The 25,438-nt window shown below is 40.4% G+C and overlaps 1 protein-coding gene across 2 annotated transcripts in view; it reads right to left on the reverse strand.

Annotated features, from left to right (window-relative positions):
* Window positions 1–25,438, reverse strand: part of PAK5 (p21 (RAC1) activated kinase 5) — a 419,175-nt gene that overhangs the window by 310,722 nt on the left and 83,015 nt on the right. The window contains exon 1 of one of the 2 annotated variants that reach the window (XM_061435603.1): window positions 5,230–7,130. The exons of the other annotated variant lie outside the window; for it this stretch is intronic. The gene's annotated coding sequence lies outside the window, so the exon portion shown is untranslated. Of the gene's footprint in view, window positions 1–5,229; window positions 7,131–25,438 lie in introns of those variants that run through there. 2 annotated transcript variants of the gene reach the window in all.

The following is a 25,438-nucleotide window of genomic DNA, read 5'->3' on the forward strand; positions in this document are numbered from 1 at the left end:
TTCATTAAGTCCGTCTAGTCAAAGCTACGGTTTTTCTGGTGGTCAGGTATGGATGTGAGAGCCAAAGTCAGTCTCCCACATGACCATAATATACTGACTGCATTTAAGAAACAACATTAATACAACATTATCTAATATATAGTTTATTGTCAAAGTCTCCAAATTCTCCCAATAATATCCTTTACAGTAAGCTTCATTTTCCCAGGATCCAATCCAGTACTACAGACTACATTTAGTCATCAGAAGTTGAGATTTCTTTAATCTGGGGCAACATATTGTCTTTCTTGACATTGATATTTTAAGAGTAAAATAGACATTTTCCCAAAGAAGATAAACAGTTGATTAAGAAGCATTACAAAAAGAAGCTCAACATTGCTGATTATTAGAAAAATGCAAATTAAATCTACAAAGAGGTATCATCTTACACCAGTCGGAATGGCCATCATCAAAAGTTTACAAACAATAAGTGCTGGAGAAGGTGTGGAGAAAAGGAAACCTTCCTACACTGTTGCTAGGAATGTAGATTGGTGCAGACTCTATGGAAAATCGTATGGCGCTTCCTTACTAAAAACAGAACTACCATATAATCTAGGAAACACACTGTCGGGCATATACCTAGAAAAGGTCACAATTTAAAAAGATACGTGCACCCCAATGTTCACTGAAGCACTAGTGACAATAGCCAAGAGATGGAAGCAACCTAAATGTCCATCAACAGAAGAATGGATAAAGAAGTTGTGGTACATATATACAATGGAATATTGTTCACCCATAAAAAATAATGAAACAATGCCCTTTGCAGTAACACAAATAGACTTAGGGATTATCATACTAAGTGAAGGAAGTCAGAGAAAGACAAATATCATATGACATCACTTATCATCTTTATTTATTTTCTTGGGCTCCAAAATTACTGCAGATGGTGACTGTAGCTATGAAATTAAAAGACTCTTGCTCCTTGGAAGAAAAAGCTATGACAAACATAGACAGCATGTTAAAAAGCAGAGAAATTACTTTGCCAACAAAAGTTCATCTAGTCAAAGCTATGGTTTTTCTGGTAGTCAGGTATGGATGTGAGAGTTCGACCATAAAGAAAGCTGAGTGCTGAAGAACTGATGCTTTTGAACTCTGGTGTTGGAGAGTCCCTTGGACTGCAAAGAGATCAAACCAGCCAATCATAAAGGAAATCAGTCCTTGAATATTCATTGGAAGGACTGATGCTGAAGCTGAAGCTGCAATACTTTGGCCACCTGACGCAAAGAAATGACTCACTGGAAAAGACCCTGATGGTGGGCAAGATCGAAGGCAGGGGGAGAAGAAGACAAAGGAGGATGATGTGGTTGGATGGCATCATCAACTCGATGGACATGAGTTTGAGTAAGCTCCAGGAGCTGGTGATGTACAGGGAAGCCTGGTGTGCTGCAGTCCATGGGGTTGCAAAGAGTCGGACATGACTGAGTGACTGAGCTGATCACTTATCTGTGGAATCTAAGAAGATGATACAATGAACTTATAACATATATGGGGAAAGAATCTGAAAAAGAATAGATATAAATATATGTATAACTGGATCACTTTGCTGTATGTCTAAAACTAATGCAACATTGTAAATCAACTATAACCCAATATAAAATAAAAATTAAATTAAAAATGTGCTGTACAGTTAAGATTTTTCAAGGATAGTCTTCAGTTTGGTTTTTCTAATTTTTTCCCTCATGATTGGTGGTGGTGGTGCTCAGTCACTTCTGACTCTTTGAGACCCCATGGACTGTAGCCCATCAGGCTCCTCTGTCCAGGAGATTCTCCAGGCAAGAATACTGGAGTGGGTTGCCATTTCCTGCTCCAGGGGATCTTCCTGACCCAGGGATTGAACTTGCATCTCTTGTGTCTCCTGCATTGGCAGGTGGATTCTTTACCACTGCGCCACCTGGGAAATAATGCCTAGATATCCTTTCCTAATGCATCTTCAGAGGCACTGTGGTTTCAGTCTGTCTCATTATTGGCAATAATAAATTTGATCAGTTGGAAAAGGCAACTTCTGCCAAATCTCTCCATTTTTATGGTATCTTCTCCCCTTTGTGACACTTTGAAGACTATGTGAATAGTCCCCTGCTCAACGACTTTTAATCTGGTGGCTAGCATCCACTGCTGACTCTTGCCTAAATCAATTATCATTGTGGTGTTTGCAAAATAAGCATTATACATACTGGAGATAGAGTCCAACACAAAAACCCATTAACTCATATAGAGAAAATAGTCTTCATTGGGATTAATCCTGTTACAGTTTAATAGTTTCCCCTTTAGTTTCTGAGAAAATACCATACTGCTGGATAATGCTTTGAGTACAACCATCAGTTTTTTTCTAGGATAATTCAGATATATGAAAGGATGAAAATGCACAGACATGAATTCAAATAAGCCCTCTAAAAATGACAAATGTCTTGAATGGTCTCTGTGGCTGTGACATTTACATACATCAAATATCCACATGCTTCCCCACATTCACCAGTTGCCCTTGCAGTGGGGAGGGACCAAGTAATTAGTTCTGACCAATGACCCATTAGCGGAAGTGATAAGTCACTTCTGGACTGAAGTTCCTACAAGGCCATGTCTCTTTCTTTCTTTGCTTCAGCAGTGACCATGGAGACTGAGTGTTGAAATGAGGAGTCAGAACACAGAAGCAGCCCAGGCTGCTAAATCACTACATTGGAAACAGTTGCCCCGAAGAGTTATTTGACCTACAGTGGACTTGGCATGAGTGGGAAATAAACCCCTATGTGCTGAGCTGCTGTAATTTGGGTTTGTTTATTATCACAACATAATCAAGCATATTCTATTGTCTCTAAAAGCCAATTTTTATCAATAATTAGAATTTAACAAGAACCACATTTGGATTAGAATGGTGATATATTAATTTATCCATGGTGGTAATGCAACTGATGCAAAAACAATAGTCATCTACAGGACAACCTTCTCTGCCCTTTCCCTGCCTCCTTTTTCTCTGACAGCCAAACTTCAATATAAAGATTGATGATGAAAGCTCGTGGTATCCTGGAGCTGTTTTAGGAGAACTGCTTTGCAAGCTGGTGGGTGCAACAATGGTACCTTGACATTGCCCATGGAGGGAGTATTTACACCAAAGAAACTGGCAAATGCTACACACTGGCACCACTTCCCTCATCCTCCCACACAGAGCTGCTTGTTGAACACTTAAACAGCACATTGGTGGCTATTTTCCTTTCCAGGTTCTGCTACAAATAGGAGATGGGCATATGACCCAGTATTCACCAGTAAGAGTTGCAAGGAAGCTGGATACAGAACATCGAGGAAGACTTCTCTCCCTATTAAAAATAAAACTATATATATATACACATCAAAAAAGCACATATATGATCACTAAAAGAAAGATATGTACTAGAATGTTTATTGTAACATCTTCACTGTAACCCAAAACTAGTTACTATTCAAATGCTCATCAACAGTAAAATGGACAATGAAATACTGTAAAGCAATGATAATAATTTGCAGCTACACACAAAAAATGGCTGAGATTGTTTCAAATATAATGAGTAAAAGAAGCCAACACAGGACATATTAGATGAGATTCCATTTAGATGAAAGTTCAAAACAGGCAAAATTAATCTATGGTGTTGGACATTAAAAATTATACAACTAGTTACACGTGAAGAAGCTAGTTATGGAAAATAAAAATATGAGAGACTTCTTGAGTCTAACTATATTCTATTTCTGATCTGGGTGATGATCTCAAATGCATCAGTTTGTGAGAATATATCAAGTAAATGCATACTTAAAACTTGTACACTTTTCTGTATGTATGTGCTTAGTCGCTCAGTTGTGTTTGAATCTTTGTGAACCCATGGACTGTAGCCCATTGGGCTCCTCTATCCATGGGGATTCTCCAGGCAAGAATACTTGTTGCCATGGAGTAAGTTGCCATGCCCTCCTCCAGGGGATCTTCCCAACCTAGGGATTGAACCCAGGTCTCCCACGTTGCAGGTGGATTCTTTACCATCTGAGTCACCAGGGAAGCCTAAGAATACTGGGGTGGGTAGCTTGTCCCTTCTCCAGGGAATCTGCCCGACCCAGGAATCAAACTGGGGTCTCCTGCATTGCAGGCAGATTCTTTACCAGCTGAGCTACCAGGGAAACCCTTCTGTATGTATAGTATACTTCCATAAAATGCTTTTTAAAATAAAGAAAGATGAAAAGATAATAAAGAAAGATGAAAAAAAAAGAGAAGAGGTTGACTTTGCTTCTCCTTCCCACACTGACACGTCTGTGTGAGACATGGATGCCTAGACCCATGGCAGCCCTCTCAACCAACACACTGAGGGGAGCAGAGCTGGATTCCTGAGGACAAGGCTGATCCATGGCACCAATCTTGGAAGTCCCTCTAGATCTTTGGCTTGGGAAATAATAAATATCATTTTGGGGACTTCCTTGGTGGCTCAGTGGTTAAGAATCCACCTGCCAATGCAGAGGACACAGGTTTGATCTCTGGTCTGGGAGGATCCCATATGCCACGGGGCAACTAAGCCTGTGTACCACACGATTACGGAGCCTCTGCTCTAGAGCCTGGGGGCCACAACTACAGAGCACATGTGCTGCAACTGCTGAAGCCTGAGAGCATAGAACCCATGCTCTGCAATAAGAGAAGCCTCCACAATGCAAAGCCTGCACATGGCAACAAAGAGTAGTCCCTGCTCTCCACAACTAGAGAAAGTCCACACACAGCAACAGAGACCCAGCACAGTAAAAAATAATGCATTTTAAAAATTATATTTTTCTTTGGCCCAAAGTAGTCATGTCATCAAAATTATTTATTCTGAGGACTTCCCTGGTAGTCCCATGGCTGAGACTCCATGCTCCCAGTGTAGGGGGCCTGGGTTTGGTCCCCGGTCAGGGAACTATATCCCATATGCCACAACTAGGAGTTCACATTCTACAGCAAAGAAAGATCAAAGATGCCGCATGCTGCAGCTAAGACCTGGCCTAGCCAAATACAAATTTCTTTTCTTTTTTAAAATTATTATGATTTTGTATGGAGACAGCCTTTGGTATTAAATGAAGGAAAAATTTGCATGTCAGCATTGCAAAGCAGAATGATTAACCTATGCAGTAGTTTTCAATACTGCATCAGATAATTGACATGGTTATTTTAGTCTGTTGGAACTTCTATAACAGAATACCACATACTGGGTGGCTTACCAACAACAGAGATTTGTTGCTCACAGTTCTGGAGGTTACCCAAGATCAAGGTGCCATCCTGAGTGACGTTGTTGTGAGAACCCTCTTCTGGTTCAGAAGCCAGTGTCTCGCAGTGGAGAAGAGGTTAGGGATCTCTCTTGAGGCTCCCTTATAAAACCATTAATTCTGTTCAGGAGGGCTCCACCTTTAAGATAAAAGGCCCCACCACTTCCCAAAGACTCCACCTCCTAATAGCATCATCTTAGGGGCTTAGGATTTCAACATGTGAAGTTTGCAGGGATACAGACATTCAGACCATAGCAAAGGTTATCCTGGTAATTCTATTTATCAAATTAGGTTCCCCAAGGACTTACCTTCCTGCTCAAATGTCACCTCTTCAATAACAAAAGAATATCTATGTACCTTTATTATGTATATATGAAAATGACTTCTAATCATTCTGTAATAACATTTCCTCACTCCTGTCACCTATTTCCTCCCTATTACCCTCCTGCATTGTCATAAGCACACCTATATTTCTGGAATTGTCTTATTTGTCTCTATGTTTCTCTTCTAGGACATGAGCTCTACATTAAAATGAAGGGTAGAGGAGCAGAGAGGCCTTTCCCACCTTGTTTAGTGTGGCCTCTCTAGTGCCTAAAATTGAACCTGGCAGAGTGTGGACAATCAATCCATGTTTGGGATTTTTACTATGTATTTAGTTATCTCTGGCTGTGCTAGGTCTTCATTACTGCACATCTACTCTCCATTGTGGTGTACAGGTTTCTTCTCATTGCAGTACCTTCTCTTGTTGAGAAACATGGGCTCTAGGTCATGCTGGCTCAGTAACCAGGGCATGTGGGCTTAGAGCTCAGGCTCAGTGGCTGTGGCACACAGGCTCAATCATTCTGCAGCATGCTGGGATCCTCCTGGACCAAGGACTGATCCTGGGGCCCCTGCATTGCAAGGCGAACTCCCAACCATTGGACCACAAGGGAAGCCCAATAGATTTTTTAAAAATAAATGAATAAAGAAGGAACACACATCACCAGGTAATTCATTAAGTCCCCCTATGTACAAACGAGTTCCATTCCAAGAGTACATTCATTAGGTACAATCTGTTCATAAGCACAACAAAGTTACCCTGGGTACCCAACTAACACAATCGGCTATATAGGACTATACTGTGATAGGTTTACAATACTTTCCAAACAAATACTATATAAAAAAATAAAGAAAACATTTTTAATCTTACAGTACCAGCTGCATCACCCTGCCTTTCCACTTGCTTCTGGACATCCTAGGATTGAAATTAAGATCCTATGCTACTGTACTGTATGCAGCATTGTAAAGTACACAAAGCCCAACCACCTGTAGAGGATGCACACATTTGACAATGTATGCCAGACATGTGAACTAACTAACATGTGAACTAACATGCGAACATAAAGTTCACAACTCAGAGGTTCATAAAGGAAACTGTTCATATAGGAAACTTACTGTTTTTAAGCTTTCCACTGAGTACCTATTGACTCATCTAGGGCTTCCCTGTTCTCCTTCATGTGCAACAGTCATGCCATGGTTTCCCTCTTCCTGCCAGATGCGGGTACCCGGCGGGTCCGGTTGCACCGGAAGGTCTTCCTGTCCTACTTGCACAGGGATTCACGTCAGTCTGTCACCTAGTTGTATTCTAAACATAGTCTGTGGGTTTTCAGTCTTTTTACCTCACTGTCTTCTTTTTATAAGAAGATTTTAAAAATATGATAAATGATACCTCACCAAACTGCTAACACCTTTCTAGAAATCCTTCTGTAATTTATCAACGTTTTTGAAAATAACCCAACAACAAGCCTACCTTACAACACAGCAAGAAAACAGACCTACAACTCATTAGGCCTGAACTTCTGACTAGTAAGAAGCACAGAAGAGTGAATATAGCACAATTAACATTTCTTAGATAAGTGAAAATTTAGGCACCCAGGGCATGACTGACCCATGGCAGAGACGAATGGGCACTGAAGCAGGAGAGACTTCTAAGTGTGTGGAAATGAAGCTTTCTCTCATCATCGGGAGAGTGAATATTTTCCACAAAGTCTGCTCGTGGCATAAAACATGCCATCAAAATACAAGGCAGAGGTTGTGTGACGTCCCTGCCAGGCTGCATAAGCATGCAGGTGCCCCTGTGACAGGCGCTACCCCTCAGCCATCGGGACTAAAAATACTTCTTTGCTGTCACCACTACAGAGTAAAGACTTTGACATAATTTACCAGATTTGACTAGTTTCCCCCCCCCCCCTTTTTTTTTTTTACTTTCAATGAGGCTCTGAACTCTTCCCCTCAAAATTGAATCTGACAATTGCAAACCAAGGAGATTTAAAAGAACAAACAGGCTCCAAGTTTTCCTTCAAGCCTGGTTAGATAGACTTCATGTGCTTTGAGCTTAGCCATGGGCCAGAGAGAGCACATCCAAGCGCTTCCTGAAAGGTGATGGAATGGGATGGCTTCATCTTTTCTCTAAATATTTGGCTGTGTTTCCTCTTCTTTTCATCTATTTTAAACTCCCAAGCAGCCACTCCCCATGTGATGTGATCTGTGGAACTGAGATGAAATAGTTCAAGAGGAAACATCTCTTTAAAAACTAAATATGGTACAAAGAAGCCAGAAGTAACTGGTGGAGATGGTGGAATGATGTGACCTAAAGAAATGTGTGAATCAGTATATTGAGTTTTGCTTTAAACTGGAGGAGAAATTGGGGTGACAGCTAGAAGGACCCAAGTCAAGAGAATTCCATTTTTAAAGGGAAAAAAAATAAGAGCACATGGATATGATACAGAAAAGCAAATTCAGGACAGAGGGAGGACTTGCCAGAGCAAGCAAGAAAGGCCAATGCTCCATTTCAGAAGGTGGGGGGTGGGCAGTGGTGGTCACAGTTTCCTTCTGAGCAAAAGGATTGAGGCAGAGACAATGTGGATAGATGAAAGGTTGGTAATGTGAGGTGGAAGGCATGGGGATGTTCTGTTCTGATGGCTTCTCTTTACTTCATGAAACAAGAAGCAAGAATATCAGCTCCAAGTGGGAATGAGGAAGAGAGGAGGAGAAGGTCTGAAATGGTTGTTAAGAAAACAGGAGAGCAAAAGGATTTGGGAAAACCATCCAACTCCCTGGCAGCTCAAAGGACTCATGAGTGCTTCCTGGTTTATAAAGTCAAGGGAAATCAGCCACCATGATGAGTTTTCTCCAGCTGTGTTTAACTGGTCAGGCAACAAGTGAGAAAGGGGTGAATGTAATCAGCATTAGATTTTTGCCAAGTGAATAAAAAGAAAGGAAAAAGGAGAAATGTGCAAAGTATAGGCAAGAGAGAAATTATAATTATGGCAACTAGAATCTAAGCTGGCATGGGGCAGGGAGACAGAAAGGGGACAGGGCTGGTGAAGAGGGTGATAGATTTCAGATCATAGTGGGGCTGGTGAATTGTTGAAGCTGAGGTATGACAGGGCACAAGGGCCCTCGAGAAGTTATCCTCACTGTCACATAGCACTCCAACAGTAAGGTAAATGGAGGAGCAAGATGTCAAGGAAAGAGAAACAGCAGAGATAGTCCCCATATTGTTTAAGGCTGCCATGGGAACAGACAACTCAGACTAGAGCTGTCTTAAGGGAAAGATAAAACTGTCTAGTAAGGAAGAAATTAAAAAGGGTTACCAGAGAATGGAGGAGAGCCTGTATATATAAATGTAGACCTAGGAACAACCCTTCCTTTATGAGATTGTAGATATAAGAAAATGAAGTATCAGCAAGAAGGAAAAACATCCTTGAAACAAGTTTCTGGTGGCAGCCACAGCAGTGACCCACATCCTGGAGCCTTCCTGCACCCTTTAAGATTCATAAAGCCAAAGACTTATTGTTGGATTTCTAGCCAAACCCATTTTACAGATAAGTAGCGGAGAAGACAATGGCACCCCACTCCAGTACTCTTGCCTGGAAAATCCATGGACAGAGGAGCCTGGTAGGCTGCAGTCCATAGTGTCGCTAAGAGTTGGGCACGACTGAGTGACTTCACTTTCACTTTTCACTTTCATGCATTGGAGAAGGAAATGGCAACCCACTCCAGTGTTCTTGCCTGGAGAATCCCAGGGATGGGGAAGCCTGGTGGGCTGCCATCTCTGGGGTCACACAGAGTCAGACACGACTGAAGCGGCTTAGCAGCAGCAGCAGCAGCTAGACTCAAAGAGGTGGAAGAATTTACTAAAAGCTCTACAGCTACAATGCTGACATCTTGACTTACTTTTTAAAAGGGGACGATTACTGTCTTCATGTCAGTCAAACCATATAAAACGGATATATTATAGGTCAAAAGTGGTTGAATATTGTCACTTTCATGCTGTTAACCTAACACATCCTGGCATTCTTTCCATTATAGCAGAATGTTAAGAATGAGCAATGAATTTTTTTTTAATAAAGTGGTATTCAATTGGTTCCTTATAAAACTCTCCAAATTTTATCAGGAAAACTCCACTAAGCTCTGTGGAGTTAACTGTAAATAATCTCCTAAAACTGAGGTCAAACTTAACTTCTAGTAAGAAAATGAGGAAGAATCCAAAAGTAATGGATCAGAGCAGCCATCTGGAGCTGTGACTAAGAGATTACTGGTGACCTTCAAATCTAAATTAAGGTGACCTAGAAAAGTGTGATTGGATTATGACTATAAATATAAAGCTTATGGCTAAGGAATTACATTGTATATTAGGAAAAGGAGAATGGTTACCAAGATGTCTGTAAAAGGAAACAGAGCCAAACCCAAGGAGTATTTTGCAGGAGTCTCCACCCATCTCCATGGTGGGATATACCATCTTGGCGATGGATGCCCTTGGTCTACAAAGCTCAATGATACTAGTGAAGAAGTTCAAGTCATCCCCTCCGAAAGCCACAATCTCTGTGAAGATAACCTGGGCTTCCCCCTGGGACATGACCAAAAAGAGAGACTGCCATGTCAAATCACACAGAGGCTGGAATTTCTGGTGGTTATGTTTCTCTTCAAATATTCATAAATCAGCTTTATTATTTTTCATACATTAGCCTCTGTAGTTGGGGAATGTGATTAATGTGCATTAGTGTTTGAGACAAAATGAAGCTGGGCTTCCTTGGTGGTGCAGTGGATACAAATCCATCTACCAATGTCTGGAAGACAAGTTCAACGATCCCTGGTCTGAGAAGATTCCACATGCCACAGAGCAACTAAGCCTGTGTGCCACAACTACTGAATCCTGTACACTCTAGGGCCCATGAGCCATGAGTAGTGAGCCCCTGTACACAACCACGGAAGCCCACATGCCCTAGAGCCAGCAAGTGGCAGCTGCTGTGCCCACGTGCTGCAGCTACTGAAGCCCATGTGCCTAGAGTCTGTGCTCTGCAACAAGAGAGCAGTTCCTGCTCTCTGCAGCTGGAGAAAGCCCATGCGTAGCAAAGAAGAGGCTGCACAGCCAAACATAAGTAAATATACATAGCAGTCTGTGGTGGTGGTGGTGGTTTTAGTTGCTCAGCTGTGTCCGACTCTTGTGACCCCACAGACTGTAGCCCGCCAGGCTCCTCTGTCCATGGGATTCTCCAGGCAAGAATACTGGAGTGGGATAGCAGTATGTACATGTCAAAAAATAAGTATAAATAAATAGATAAATATAGCAGCATGTACAAAAAAGAAATAAAAATGAAAATGATAATAACAATGATTTTTTAAAAAGACACGCTAAAGCAGATGCAAATCCCTGGAATCACCAGCAGACTTTCCTCATACCAGTACTGCCGCTCCTCTTGGCCTGAGCATGGGTCCAGAAGAGGTAGTTCAGCTGGTGTGTAAGGTAAGTGAGACAGGCCAGGCAGCTAACACCTTCAACTGAGAGCAACCCTCAACCATGCAAATGTTGGTGGATAAATATCCTGACTTCCTCACTCCTCAGTGGGAAAACTGAGACATATCCTGTACTGTCTCCCCAAGGGTCTTCTAGACACTAAATCAGCAAGCTGAGAAATCAGATTTTTCACCCTTCAGAATCAACTGAGGGTTATGGAGAATTTAACAATATATAGAAGGCCACCCAGGAGCATCTGTTCAATCTTTTCCCATTTGACAGGAGTGAGTAAGTGCTCAGTCACTCAATTGTGTCCTACTCTTTGCGACCTCATAGACTGTAGTCTGAGCTTTACCCGACAATAATACTGTAAGCAGGTTACCATTTCCTCCAGGGGATCTTCTTGACCCAGGGATCAAATCTGAATCTCCTGCCTCTCCTGTTTTGCAGGCAGATTCTTTTAACACTGAGCCACTAGGGAAGCCCATTTGATAGGAAGTCACACTTTTCATTTACATGGTAAAGAATCCAATTGCAATGCAGAAGATGTGGGTTCGATCCCCAGCCTGGAAGATCCCCTTGAGAAGGAAATGGCAACCCATTCCAGTGTTCTTACCTGAAAAATACCATGGACAGAGGAACCTGGCGAGCTACTGTCCATGGGGTCACAAAAGAGTCGGACAAGACTGAGCGACTAAACAACAACACACTTTTATAAGCTGGTTTCATAAGTGAAAAAGAGAAGCCCAAAGTCTGAATTACACACTGACTTGATGTGGCTACAAGTATATGAAAAAGAACATAGAATAACAAGAACAAAGATAAAAGCAAATAGTAAGCAAGGACAGAGACTGGTAAACAGCTGTTAGCAGACACTGGAAGTGACAAGAAACAGTATTCTAGACGCTATCATATTAATAATATACTGCAGAGTTGAGCTCTGTGCTATCTGTGGCTAAGCACTTTGCATACTTTATTCTCACAATAATACTTATTATTATTTTATTCTTACATTAACACTCCAGGTAGTTATTGTTATCAGATGTTCCACTTTGCAGATGATGAAAACAAGGCTTGATGTTAAATCCAAAGTAAACAACTGGTAGGCGACAGAGTTAGGATGTATGCCGGGGGGTCAGTTCAAACATCACACTCTGCAACTAATCTGTTCTATTGCTCTTTTCTCTGTGCCGGACAAAGGTAGGGAGAGTTATGTCTCGGAAGGCTGTATTTTGAGAATGGAAGTGAGCATAAGCAGGGGATGGTGGTGGTAGTGGTGGTTTAGTCTCTAAGTCATGTCAAACTCCTGTGATCCCATGGACAATAGCTCACCAAGCTTCTCTGTCCATGGGATTCTCCAGGCAAGAATATTGGAGTGGGTTGCCATTTCCTCCTCCAGGGAATCTTCCCAACTCAGGGATTGAATCTGAGTCTTCTGCACTGGCAGGCATTCTCCTGCACTTCAGGCAGAAGATTCTTTATCTTTGAGCCACCAGAGAAGTCCAAGAAGGGGATGGGAGATCCACAAAGAAACAGGATGAAGGCTCTGACCTGCCTGCTCTGGCAAATGCTAAGGCCATTCAGCACAAAGAAAGCACAGTCTGGAAGTACCCAGCCACTGGAGACTGGCCATCATTCAGCACAACAGCTCATCCTCCATCTGGAACACTCCCTACTCGAAGAGCCTGGGGTGAGGGGAAGGGGGACTAGAGGCAGTTCAACATTTCTCTTGTGAAACTAAAGCAAAAGTTGTGATTGGAGAAAATGGCAGCATACACACAACTTCAGCAGGGGAATTGTAGACACCACATCACACCAACTAAAAGTGAAACAACAACGTCAATGTTAGGGAGGATGGAGAGCAACTGAACATCTCCTATATTGCTGGGGGGAGTATAAAACGGTACAACCACTTTTAAGAAAGGCCTGGCCATTCCTTGTAAGATTAAATGCCAACCTTATTACCCAGCAATTATATTCCTCAGTACTTAACCCCCAAAGAAACAAAAGATGTGCAAACCTGTCCATCGTTTTATTCACAATAGCCAAAAATCAGAAACAACTCAAATGTTCAACTCGATGAATGCGTAAACGAATTGTGGTATATACATACAATGTATATGACTCAAAGAGAAAAGGAAGGAATTACTGACAATATACAACAGTGGACCTCAGGGGCATAGTAATAGGCATGGCAGTACGTACTTTCTAGAACAGACTACATTAATGATGATGGAAATCACATCAGTGGTTACTTTGAGGGGGCTGCTGAATGACTAGAAAGGGGCATAAATACTATTTTCAGGTGATACAAGATAGAACATCTATCTTGTATCATCTATCTTGATTAGGGTGTGGGTTTACACACACACACACACACACACACACACACATTTGTGAAAACTCATAGAACTACAAAATTTAGACATGTGCTTTTCCTTAATGGAAATAACGCTTAATTTTTGGGGGTGGGGGGAGGTGGGGAAGAGCTACATCAGTAGACATAAAGTGAAAGTGAAAGTGAAGTCGCTGAGTCGTGTCTGACTCTTAGCGACCCCATGGACTACAGCCCACCAGGCCCTCTGTCCATGGGATTTTCCAGGCAAGAGTACTGGAGTGGGGTGCCATTGCCTTTTCCCTTAACAGCAGCTAGGCATATTATATTTACTTGGAGCTGGTATACTTGGTGACAGCCTTACTGCCCTCGGACACGGCGTGCTTGGCCAGCTCCCCAGGTGGCAGCAAGCACACGGTGGTCTGGATCTCCCTGGATGTGATAGTCAAGTGCTTGTTGTAATGTGCCAGGCGTGATGCCTCGCCAGCGATGCGCTCGAAAATGTCATTGACGAAGGAGTTCATGATTCCCATGGCCTTGGACGAGATGCCAGTGTCCGGATGGACTTGCTTCAGCACCTTGTATACGTACACGGAGTACATGTGAGTAAGTCAGAAGACTTACTCATATGTTATTAAGTTTCAGGACAGCTGGGGAAGTTTTTGTTGCAATCTTTGATTCAATGAACTGTCATTTCCCACAAGAATAAATATCCTAACTACAGAGGAATCCTTTGGTTTTCCCTCAAGTACAAAGTATCATGACATTCATTTCTTTTAGACAAAATATTAGGTCTAAATTGCAGTGGGAGTCCCTACACTAACAAATTGTTTTCCACTGGACATACTTGTTAATTTCTCCTTCTTTGCACATTAGAATTCTCTTGGGAGGATCTAATAAGTAGAGATTATGCATTAGTGCCAAAGTTCCTCCAATCTGATGTACACTGATTTTTCTTTAAACATTGAGCAAGTAGTTCATCATAAGAAGAGTTAAATTTTTGACATCACACAGTGAAGAAATTATTATTGCAGGAGGAAACAGATAGAACAGGCTCCATCTCGAAAGCAGGACTCCATCTTGGGCTGGACTGTGGACTTTGAGCTATACACCCAGTATCTATGGAAACGACATACCAACTGGAAAACAAGGCCCCCTGGATGGAAGAGCCCCAGAGCTTGTACCTAGACTCTCTGTTGCCTAAAAGAATACCCTAATTATCTGTGTAACCGAATAGAACCATAAATTCTATTATGCTTATTGGGGTATGACCACAGGCCTATTGATAATTGTCCACTGTTAACTACCTAGGCTTAAGGCATATGAATCATGGGTTAACTTTGATTGTATCTTTCTTTTCCTTTGTTCAGACTAGTTTCAGGGAATTTGGGGAGGTGGGTTTGGGCATGTACACTTAGGGTATATAAGGTTTTCAGAAATACTGGTCAGGGTCCTTGTCTAAGAGGAGACTCTGCCTTGGGCCCGCCAGTGTAATAAACTGCTCTCCACTATCTGCATTGTCCTTCTGAGTGAGTTTGTTTCCCAGAATGCATGGCTACAACATTATCTTTGAAGGTGTTGAGAAAAGTAGAAAGCAGGGGGGAAAATCAGGTACACTAAAATCCAAATACTTACTGTGTGACCAACACTGGAGAAAGTGCTTTGCATATGTAATCTCATTAATTCTCAGAGCATCCCTGCCAAGCAGGTGTTACATACATGACATGAGGAAACTGAGGCTCCTAGAAATTATTATGCCCACAGTTCATAGCTGGTGAAGGTGGAGCCAGACTTCATTCCAGCTTTACATAACTCTATGGCCTCCATTTTTGTTGCCTAGAGACATCCATCCATTTCCTCACCCAACAGATGTTTATCAAAGTGCCTACTGCTTCAAGCATTAAAGGCATAGATGTGAGTAGCAACCCATCCCCTGCACTGCTGGAGCTTATATTCTATTTGGGAATTGGTGGTGTTAAATTATGCCAACAGATTCTCTGAAACTCCTTTCAACAACTGGGACTTAATGTTCCTTCCCCTGAGTGTAGACTAGACTCGGTGACTTACTGGTAACAAACAGACTAAGTGGTGTGTCACTCTTGAAACTAGGTCATAATACACTGTGGCTGCCTCTTCTGGATCATTTGCTCTGAGGGAAGTCAGTCATCCATGGTGAGAATGCTCAAACAGCCGTGTGAAGAGCCCCACGTGGTGCGAGCCTGAGGGCTCCTGTCAACAGCCATGGGAGTGAGCTTGCAAGCAGACACCCTGACCTCAGACATAATCTCCAGAAGAGACTGCAGCCTTGCTCAATACCCTGGCTACAATCTCATGAGAGAACTTGAGCCAGCGACATCCACAAGTTACTCCTGAATTCCTGATCCACAGAAACTATGAGTTAAATATTTGTTGTTTTAAGCCAGTGAACATGGCTAACCTGTCACATGGTAATAGAGTATATAAAGATGTGCCAGGAAGAAAACGAAGAACTGAAAGAAGCAGAAGAGTGCTGGTGCTGTTTGAGGTAAAGTGGACATGGATGGCATCTCTGAGCATTTACTATTTACATGAGACATGAAGATGGAGAAAAGAGAAGTGTTTGTTGGATTCTGGAGCATGTAGGTAGCTGCTCTCTTGACAAGATTAGTTACTGCAAATGATGGAAATTGAGACCAATTAGAATACCATGGGGAATAAATGGAAAGAAAGAGTTAGAAATATTATCCGTATATGTCTTCCTAAAATCTTAACTAGAGGAACAGAAATGGAGAGTGCCACTGATGGTGGTGGTATTTTGTTGTTGTTGCTATCTTTTTGAAATGACAGATATTTTTGTTTGCACATGTGTTGAGGAAAAAAAAAATGAAAAAGGAGGATACGCTCAAAGAGGGAAAAAAGATGCACAATCTCAGCACAAACACAGGGACCAGACAGGAATGATATTTCCTGCATCAGGACCAGAATGCCTAGGGTAGACAGAGTTGGAAGGTAGGTTTTTGTGAAGCTCTGTGGTTATGAAGATGAGGGAATTTATGGAAAGTTTTATTAGGGTAAAATTTCTTTTAAGACACACATAATTTTTAATTATATAATTATCTAAAATACTGCCCAAAAGAACCCTAAATGTGTTTTTATCTTGAATATACTGCTTTGGGGTTTTGGGTCTTAACATCTCCTATGCCTCATGCTTATAATCATGGTGAGTTATGTGCAAGTTCTCCAACGTTATATTTTAACACCTTTATATTTTTGTTTGTTACACTTAGTTTATTAACCTGACTTTTATTTTACTGTACATAATGAAGCATGGATAATCTTTTCCATGGATATTCAGTCTTCCCACTTACTGGACTGTTCATTCTCTACACTAATTAGAAATGATACTTCTACTAAATTCTCATATAATCATGAGTCTTTTCTGGATATACTGGCCTATTTCTGTATCTAGACCTTACTCTTTTTCTATTGTGAAATATCAAATACACATAAAAGGACAATGAATAAAAATATACTGTAGTTTAATGAATTGTACAAATTGTCTGGAATCTGAGTTGATAGTTCACACAAATACATGAGCATTTTGGCTGGTATTACATAAAATTAATAGATTATAACTCTTACTATCAGTTCTATGAACTTGACGTTAGTGAAGGGAGGCATATGAAAAGTCCCTACTTTATATATGTTCCCATCTTATATGTTTTCTTTATATGTTTATATATCCACTTATGCATATTTTCTTTTAATTACATTTATACCTTATTCAACTTATATGCAGAGTACATAATGAGAAATGCTGGACTGGAAGAAGCACAAGCTGGAATCAAGATTGCCAGGAGAAATATCAATAACCTCAGATATGCAGATGACACCACCCTTATGGCAGAAAGCGAAGAAGAACTAAAGAGCCTCTTGATGAAAGTGAAAGAGGAGGGTGAAAAAGTTGGCTTAAAGTTCAACATTCAGAAAACTAAGATCATGACATCTGGTCCCATCACCTCATGGCAAATAGATGGGGAAACAGTGTCAGACTTTATTTTTTGAGGCTGCAAAATCACTGCAGATGGTGATTGCAGCCATGAAATTAAAAGATGCTTACTCCTTGGAAGGAAAGTTATGAAAAACCTAGACAGCATATAAAGAAGCAGAGACATTACTCTGTCAGCAAAGATCCAGCTAGTCAAGGCTATGATTTTTCCAGTGGTCATGTATGGATGTGAGAGTTGGACTATAAAGAAAGCTGAGTGCCAAGAAATTGATGATTTTGAACTGTGGTGTTGGAGAAGAGTCTTGAGTGTCCCTTGGACTGCAAGGAGATCCAACCAGTCAATCCTAAAGGAGATCAGTCCTGGGTGTGCATTGGAAGGACTGCTATTGAAGCTGAAACTCCAATACTCTGGCCACCTTATGTGAAGAGCTGACTTATTTGAAAAGACCCTGATGCTGGGAAAGATTGAGGGCAGGAGGAGAAGGGGATGACAGAGGATGAGATGGTTGGATAGCATCAGTGACTCAATGGACATGAGTTTGGGTAAATTCCGGGGGTTGGTGATGGATAGGGAGGCCTGGAGTGCTGTGGTTCATGTGGTCGCAAAGAGTCGGACACGACTGAGTGACTCAACTGAACTGAACTGATACCATATGTAATACTGCAGGTGAAATTAATAATTGTCTGAAAACCATTTCATTATTACAACCAAATACATTTCATATTATCTAGTAAAGACCTCTCTTTTCAATTACCAGCAAAGGGCAAATGTATCCATGCATTCTTACTAAAAATAATTACTATAATAATCACAAGCTCATTATTAACACCTCAAAGTACAATAAAACCCATGTTCAGTTCAGTTCAGTTGCTCAGTTGTGTCCAACTCTTTGTGACCCCATGAACTGCAGCATGACAGGCTTCCCTGTCCATCACCAACTCCTGGAGCTTGCTCAAATTCATGTCTGTAGAGTCAGTGATGACATCCAACCATCTCATCCTCTGTTGTCCCCTTCTCCTCCTGCCCTCAATCTTTCCCAGCATCAGGGTCTTTTGCAATGAGTCAGTTCTCACATCAGGTGGCCAAAATATTGGAGCTTCAGCTTCAGCATAAGTCCTTACAATGAATATTCAGGACTGATTTCCTTTTGGATTGACTAGTTGGATCTACTTGCAGTCCAAGGGACTCTCAAGAGTCTTCTTCAACACCACATTTCAAAAGCATCAATGCTTCAGCTCTCAGCTTTCTTTATAGTGCAACACTCACATCCATACGTGACTATTGGAAAAACCATAGCTTTGACTAGACGGACCTTTGTCAGCAAACTAGTGTCTCTACTATTCAATTTGCTGACTAGGTTGGAAGGACTGATGCTTAAGCTGAAGCTCTGATACTTTGGCTACGTGATGTGAAGAATTGACTCATTGGAAAAGACCCTGATGCTGGGAAAGATTGAAGGCAGGAGAAGAAGGGGAAAACAGATGGTGAGATGGTTGGATGGCATCACTGACTTAAATGACATGAGTTTGAGCAAGCTCAGGAAGTTAGTGATGGACAGAGAAGCCTAGTGTCTGTAGGGTCGCAAAGAGTTAGACATGACTGTCAGAACTGAACTGACTGCAGCACTTCACAGCATCATCTTTTAGGACCTGAAATAGCTCAGCTGGAATTCCATCACCTCCACTAGCTTTATTTGTAGTGAGGCTTCCTAAAGCCCACTTGACTTCACATTCTAGGATATCTGGCTCTAGGTGAGTGATCACACCATCATGGTTATCTGGGTCATTAAGATCTTTTTTGTATAGTTCGTCTGTGTATTCTTGCCACCTCTTCTTAATCTCTTCTGCTTCTGTTAGGTCTGTACCATTTCTGTCCTTTATTGTGCCCATCTTTGCATGAAGTGTTCCCTTGGTATTTTTAATATTCTTGAAGAGATCTCTAGTCTTTCCCATTTTATTGTTTTCCTCTATTTCTTTGCACTGATCACTGAGAAAGGATTTCTTATCTCCCCTTGCTGTTCTTTGGAACACTGCATTCAGATGGGTATATCTTTTCTTTTGTCCTTTCCCCTTCACTTCTCTTCTTTTCTCAGCTATTTTCAAGGCCTCCTCAGACAACCATTTTGCCTTTTTGCATTTCTTTTTCTTGGTGATGGTCTTGATCACTGCCTACTGTACAATGTCAGGAACCTCTGTTTATAGTTCTGCAGGCACTCTGTCAGATCTAATTCCCTTGTATCTGTTTGTCATTTACACTGTATAGTCATAAGGAATTTGATTTAGGTCATATCTGAATGGTCTAGTGGTTTTCCCTACTTTCTTCAATTTAAGTCTGAATTTTGCAATAATCTGAGCCACAGTCAGCTCCCTGTCTTGTTTTTGCCAACTATATAGAGCTTTTCCATCTTTGGTTGCAAAGAATATAATCAATCTGATTTTGGTAATGACCCTTTGCTAATGCCCATTGTAGAGTCGTCTCTTGCATTGTTCAAATAGGGTGTATGCTATGACCAGTGCGTTCTCTTGCATTTTTTTTTTTATGGAAAGCCAAAAAATGAAAATAAAAAAACAACCCATTAAATCTGAACATATAGGAATTTGACCCTAATATCCATACCAATGATATATATTCTACAGTAAAATGTATGTTTCCACATATTAAACTAGACCTTCAACTCTCAACATATGTAAGAAAATCTCTCATGAGGCTACTGATATAACCAGGCACATTTTTTGCCTGGCCTGGAGATCGAATCATCGAAATACTAACAGTGACTTTTCTGGACTTGTGGGGAACAGGTAGGTCCTAGTGAGTTTCTATTATCATGGGGGTGAAATCAGATTTAAAAAATCTCTTCTACAACCCTTGTCATCTCTGGTTCATTTTCCCAAAACACTAAATCAGATCAGGAAAATTATATCAGAGAGAAATAGGACACAGGGTACAATTTAGAAAGGCCAATATTTACTCAAGAAAATTGCTAACCTTATCCTTCTTCAGCTCTGATATGGAAAGTAAAGCATATTCATTCTGCCACTAACTTTACATTCAATTTGAATTGAAAATGATAATCAAAAGCAAAATGTTATCCAGATCCTGGGAGAGGCTGAGATGTCCATGCCATGTGTATGCTCCATCATGTCTGACTCTTTACAACCCCATGGACTGTGTCTGCCAGGCTCCTCTGTTCATGGGATTTCCTAGTCAAGAAAACTGGAGTGGGTAGCCATTTCCTATTCCAGGGGATCTTCCCAACTCAGGGGCTGAACACAGGTCTCCAGCACTGGCAAGTGGATTCTTTACCACTGAACCACCTGGGAACCCCAGGTGTGCATGTTTATGCCATACACCATGTTAAATAAATTAGTCATATATCATTGACACATACACATTTGTTTAGCAGTGTATACTTGTATTAGCACTAATCTGCATGTTTAAATTTGAAAAACTAATTTTTGTATATAGGTAAAAAATATATGTACAACTATACACCTTGGTTATTTTCTTCCCAAAACCCATCATTTTACTTAATTTAAACATACCCCTTTGGAGACTGCTAATCTTAACCATACAAACATTGAATATTAGCTTTCTCTGAACAAGCCTTTTTATATGCCATAATCATCTGAATGTTAAGCAGATAGAGATTTAATATCTTTGCGTGTATTCCATCCATAAATCATGTATTTAAAGGTTATAACAACAATGTATGTTATGACTTGATCTTCTCATACACCGTCAAAACCCTAATGTATCTGTTCCTTTACCCATCTGGGTATTATGATGATGATTTTTCCTTTATTGACACAGGTCTCAACCTTTACATCTTTTCTCATGAAATGGACCGTGCCTAATAGAGTATCCTCAGGAATAAAGGTAAGAATTGAAAGGGACAATGCAAATTTTTCTTTTAAATGGGCAGCCATCACTGATACAGCTGCATAGAAGTGAAAGTGAAAGTGATAGTTGCTCAGCTGTGTCTGACTCTTTGTGACCCTATGGACTGTAGCCCACCAGCTCCTCTGTCCATAGAATTCTCCAGGCTGGAGTGCATTGCCATTCCTTTGTCCAGGGAAATCTTCCCAACCCAGGGATCGAACCCAGTCTCCTGCATCGCAGGCAGACTCTTTACCATCTGAGCCACCAGGGAAGCCTGTATAGCATTGGGCAAATGAAATCCTTTCTTTTCAAATTATTAAATCTTCATGAACTGTATTTGTAAACAGATTATATCACTGTCTCAATTCTGGATTTCAGGAACAGAATTGGGTGAGTCTGGGAGAAAGATGCACATCATCCTTCATGAATTTACCAGTGATGGAAAGGACAACTGTCTAAAATAAGGTCTAAAAAATGGAGGGAGAAATTTTAAAAAAGCTCATTTGGGTCAGGTCCCCAAAAGAAGGCTCTCCTAGGAGTGGGCATTAAGAGGATACTGTCTTGTTTTGAAGATTGAAGGAGCAAGTAAGTTACAGCAAGTATCACAGATACCACATATTACATTACCTTAAATCAGGATGCTGTAGTTGAGTGGTATTGTTAGAACTCTCTCTTGACACCAAGAATCTCATGCCCAACAGCCTCATCAACATCATTCTGATCATTTGCCATTAGCTGTCTAATAGACAATGCAAAGTCAACAAGTCTAAATCTTGGCCTCATTAGACACCCAGATTCCAACTACCTCTCACTTCCTCCATTATATCCTGAGCCACCCTCCTCTCTCTCCCCAAATCAATGTAAAATTCTGGAACCGGTGCCTTAGTTTCTTCCTTTCTTCCTATATAGCCTGTTCTCAGTCTACACATTAAAATAAAAACAAGAACAAAAATGAAAAGTCAAGTCATGTCAAATTTCTGCTCAGACTCTGCATGGTCCCCATATGTCACCCAGAGCAAGACCCTTAAATCTTTACCATGACTTTCAGAACCTTACATGATCTACTTTGCCCCAAACCCCCATTCTCTCTGAGATCATCTCCTACCACTCTCCCTCATGCTTAGCTGCAGTTCATTCATGATGGGTTCTGTCATGAATGTCAAATGCACTCATAATGTCATGACTCGACTCTGTCATGATGTCAAATGCACTAATGCTGTTGTAATGTCTATTCCTTCTTCTTGGAAAATTCTCCCTCCAGACATTGCCTTCCTCACCTCCTTCTAGCCTTCCTCAGATCCCATCTTCTCAATGATGCCCACACTTACCATCCTAATACTAAAGCCCTCCCCCCTCATTCCTACTCTAACCCACCTAATGCCTCTTATCCTGTTCTCCTTTGAATAGTATGTGTTCACCTTCCACTTCACTAAATTTCAGACACCATCAATTGTGAGTCATACCATCATCCTGCTATGACACACCGAACTATGACATGCCATTGCTTATAAGATACATCTTGATTTCAAGGATATTAAAATGTGAAACTATATGTACCTTAGAATCAATGACATAGGCATGACAGTACTTTGAGAGTATCATTCCTCATCTCTCACACAAAACTTAAATAGGATAACAGAATGGGAGCCACTGTGGAGTCTAACTTTTGATTCACATCCTCATTCATTCATTATTAAAGTCATTCCTCAGAACTCTGTACCAGGCATTGTGGATTCAGTAATAAATAGCGTCTGCTCTCAAGAGGAACTTTCAGTCCAGTAGGAAGCCTGACTATAAATCAGAAACTGAATTATAGTGTGCTAACTCCTATGATGACTACAGTCTCAAAGAAGGTCCTCAGTAATCAAAAACAAAGCTAAAGAGAGTAGGCATGGTTGCAGCCAGAGATATTGATACTGAAATTCCTTGTTTGTAACTAGAAGATAAACTTGTGAGAAATTTTTAAAAAGACAGAGAGAGTAGGTATAGTTTCCTTAGTTGTCCACTTTTTCCTTTTTGCCAAACTGTGAAAAATGGGACAAATAATAGTACTGATACAACAGGCATCAAGCAATATACCCAAGTATCATTTTATATATGACAACCTAAATCAAGTCTAAATTTATTAGCTCTGGGACCCATTTTTTAATTTAAAATACAATTTTATAACTCTCTGTAAAAGAGAAGAGTTAGAAGCATTCTGTCAATTGGGTCTCATTTAACATGAGGCTCTCAAAGATCTTGAAGGCCAAAACAGCTCTTTCATCTCCTTATTTAATAGACTTACTCAAGCTAAGAACTTTTCATCTATAAAAATCTTCTAACTATGCCAATTGCCATTCAAAGCATGAATCAAATCATGATGTAAAATTTTGGCAAGTATGAAATCTATCAATCAGCAGCAATTCTACAATGAAATCATAATTTAAATCCCACAAGAAGGTAAAAAATAGTTAAACAGTAGATGCCAGTGTCCTCTCAATAATCTACAATGACACAACCAACTACAATAATCTCAGACTGGACCAAAAATATAGACAACATAGGTTTTCACTGGTTTAAACTTTAATTTAAAGGGCTATTCCTGATATTCCCATTGTATTTCTACATTACAATATGGAAGCTTGTTTAATTCTTTGTACTGGGGCTGTCACTGCTGAGATTGAGGATTGCAGAGCAGCTTCAAAAACAAGAGGCAGGTGCAAAATAAATCCAGTTTGGGGCATATTTTTTTTTAAATTTTATTTTATTTTTAAACTTTACATAATTGTATTAGTTTTGCCAAATATCAAAATGAAAGCCACAGCTTTGATGCTCAAGGGAGAAGCTGGAAACATAGATTTGATGACCAACATTGTAGAGAGCACCATGAGAGTTATTGGGTTGCATACAATTATAGAGGGAGGGAATACCTCATCCAAAAGAGAGTGAAGAGAACCACAAGGGGATAGTCAGGGGAGATCTGAAAAGGAAAACAGTGATGGAGAATCTTGAGAGGTCAGGTGGACTGCAGATTTAAATGATTTGGTTGGATGTTTAGGCTATTTTTTCACAGTTGCTAATAACTGTCATTGGTGGGCTTACAAATGGAGTTCTGGAAGGCAGAATGAGAAAAAGACTTGTCCTGGGCTAGGCAGAGAATGTTAAAAAACAAGAGCATTTTAAGATGTTTGGAAGAAAAGAGGGCAGTAGCTAGAAGGGAAAGGCAAGTAGTGGGGAGACTTGATAGTTTTTGTGGGTTGAGGCAAGAAGGTAAGAAAGAAAAACAGTGAATACAGCTAAGACCTAGATCAGGTGGAATATATGACATCAAAGTTGATGGAGCTTGGTGTATTAATATATGAGCAGAGAAGTCAATAACAGATGGACTGCATTCTCTGTGAGTGGGAGGCAGGACCATATGCAAGAAGCAAGAAGGAAGCTAAAAGACGTGTAGCCACAACTGCTTGGAAGTTTCCCAGTCCTTCTTACCCGAACTCTCTTACACTTACAATTGAATAAAGGGATAACCTGAACAAATGCATGTCAAACTGAACTAAATGCAGTTTAGCTTCAAGTGAATATTTTCTTTAATTTCAGTGTCTTCACATTATGCTAGATTCATTTTGCTTTCATGGCATCTTCTGGCTTTCAAAATACAAAGTTATAGCTTCAATTAATTGTATTAGTCTCTAAATACCATAACCCTTAGATATTTTTCTAGTCTATATTCTATAGTCATTATGAGAAATCCTGACATTAATAAATTATTCTAGGAAAGGTTGTAAAAAATTCTTTCATAATTAGACAGTCCATTTTTCTCCTCCAAGTTGGCAAATTAACATATAACCATATTTATATTATTTAAATTATCACTGTACCCTAGAATACTCACATATGATTTCTATGATTACAACAATAAATGCAAACAAACAAAATTTGGTGATGAGTGACAGTGAGCAAAGAATTTCAATGTTACAGCTTCAAAATGGCTATGGTAAAATGTGCTTGCTTAGCTCAATCCAGCATCTATTTTATCAACTCCTCAAGTTTATCAAGCTCTCTTCCAGTCTTTCCATTCCCTCTATCTCCTTGGAAAAGTATCAAGTCTCTGAGTAAAAAGGATGATTCTCTCCAGATACATAAATGTTGAAAATGTTTCATTTTATAAAGAATTGATCTAACAATCGGATGACATAAAAT

The sequence above is a fragment of the Bos javanicus genome, chromosome 13 (genome assembly GCF_032452875.1).
Source record: "Bos javanicus breed banteng chromosome 13, ARS-OSU_banteng_1.0, whole genome shotgun sequence".
NCBI lineage: Eukaryota > Metazoa > Chordata > Mammalia > Artiodactyla > Bovidae > Bos > Bos javanicus.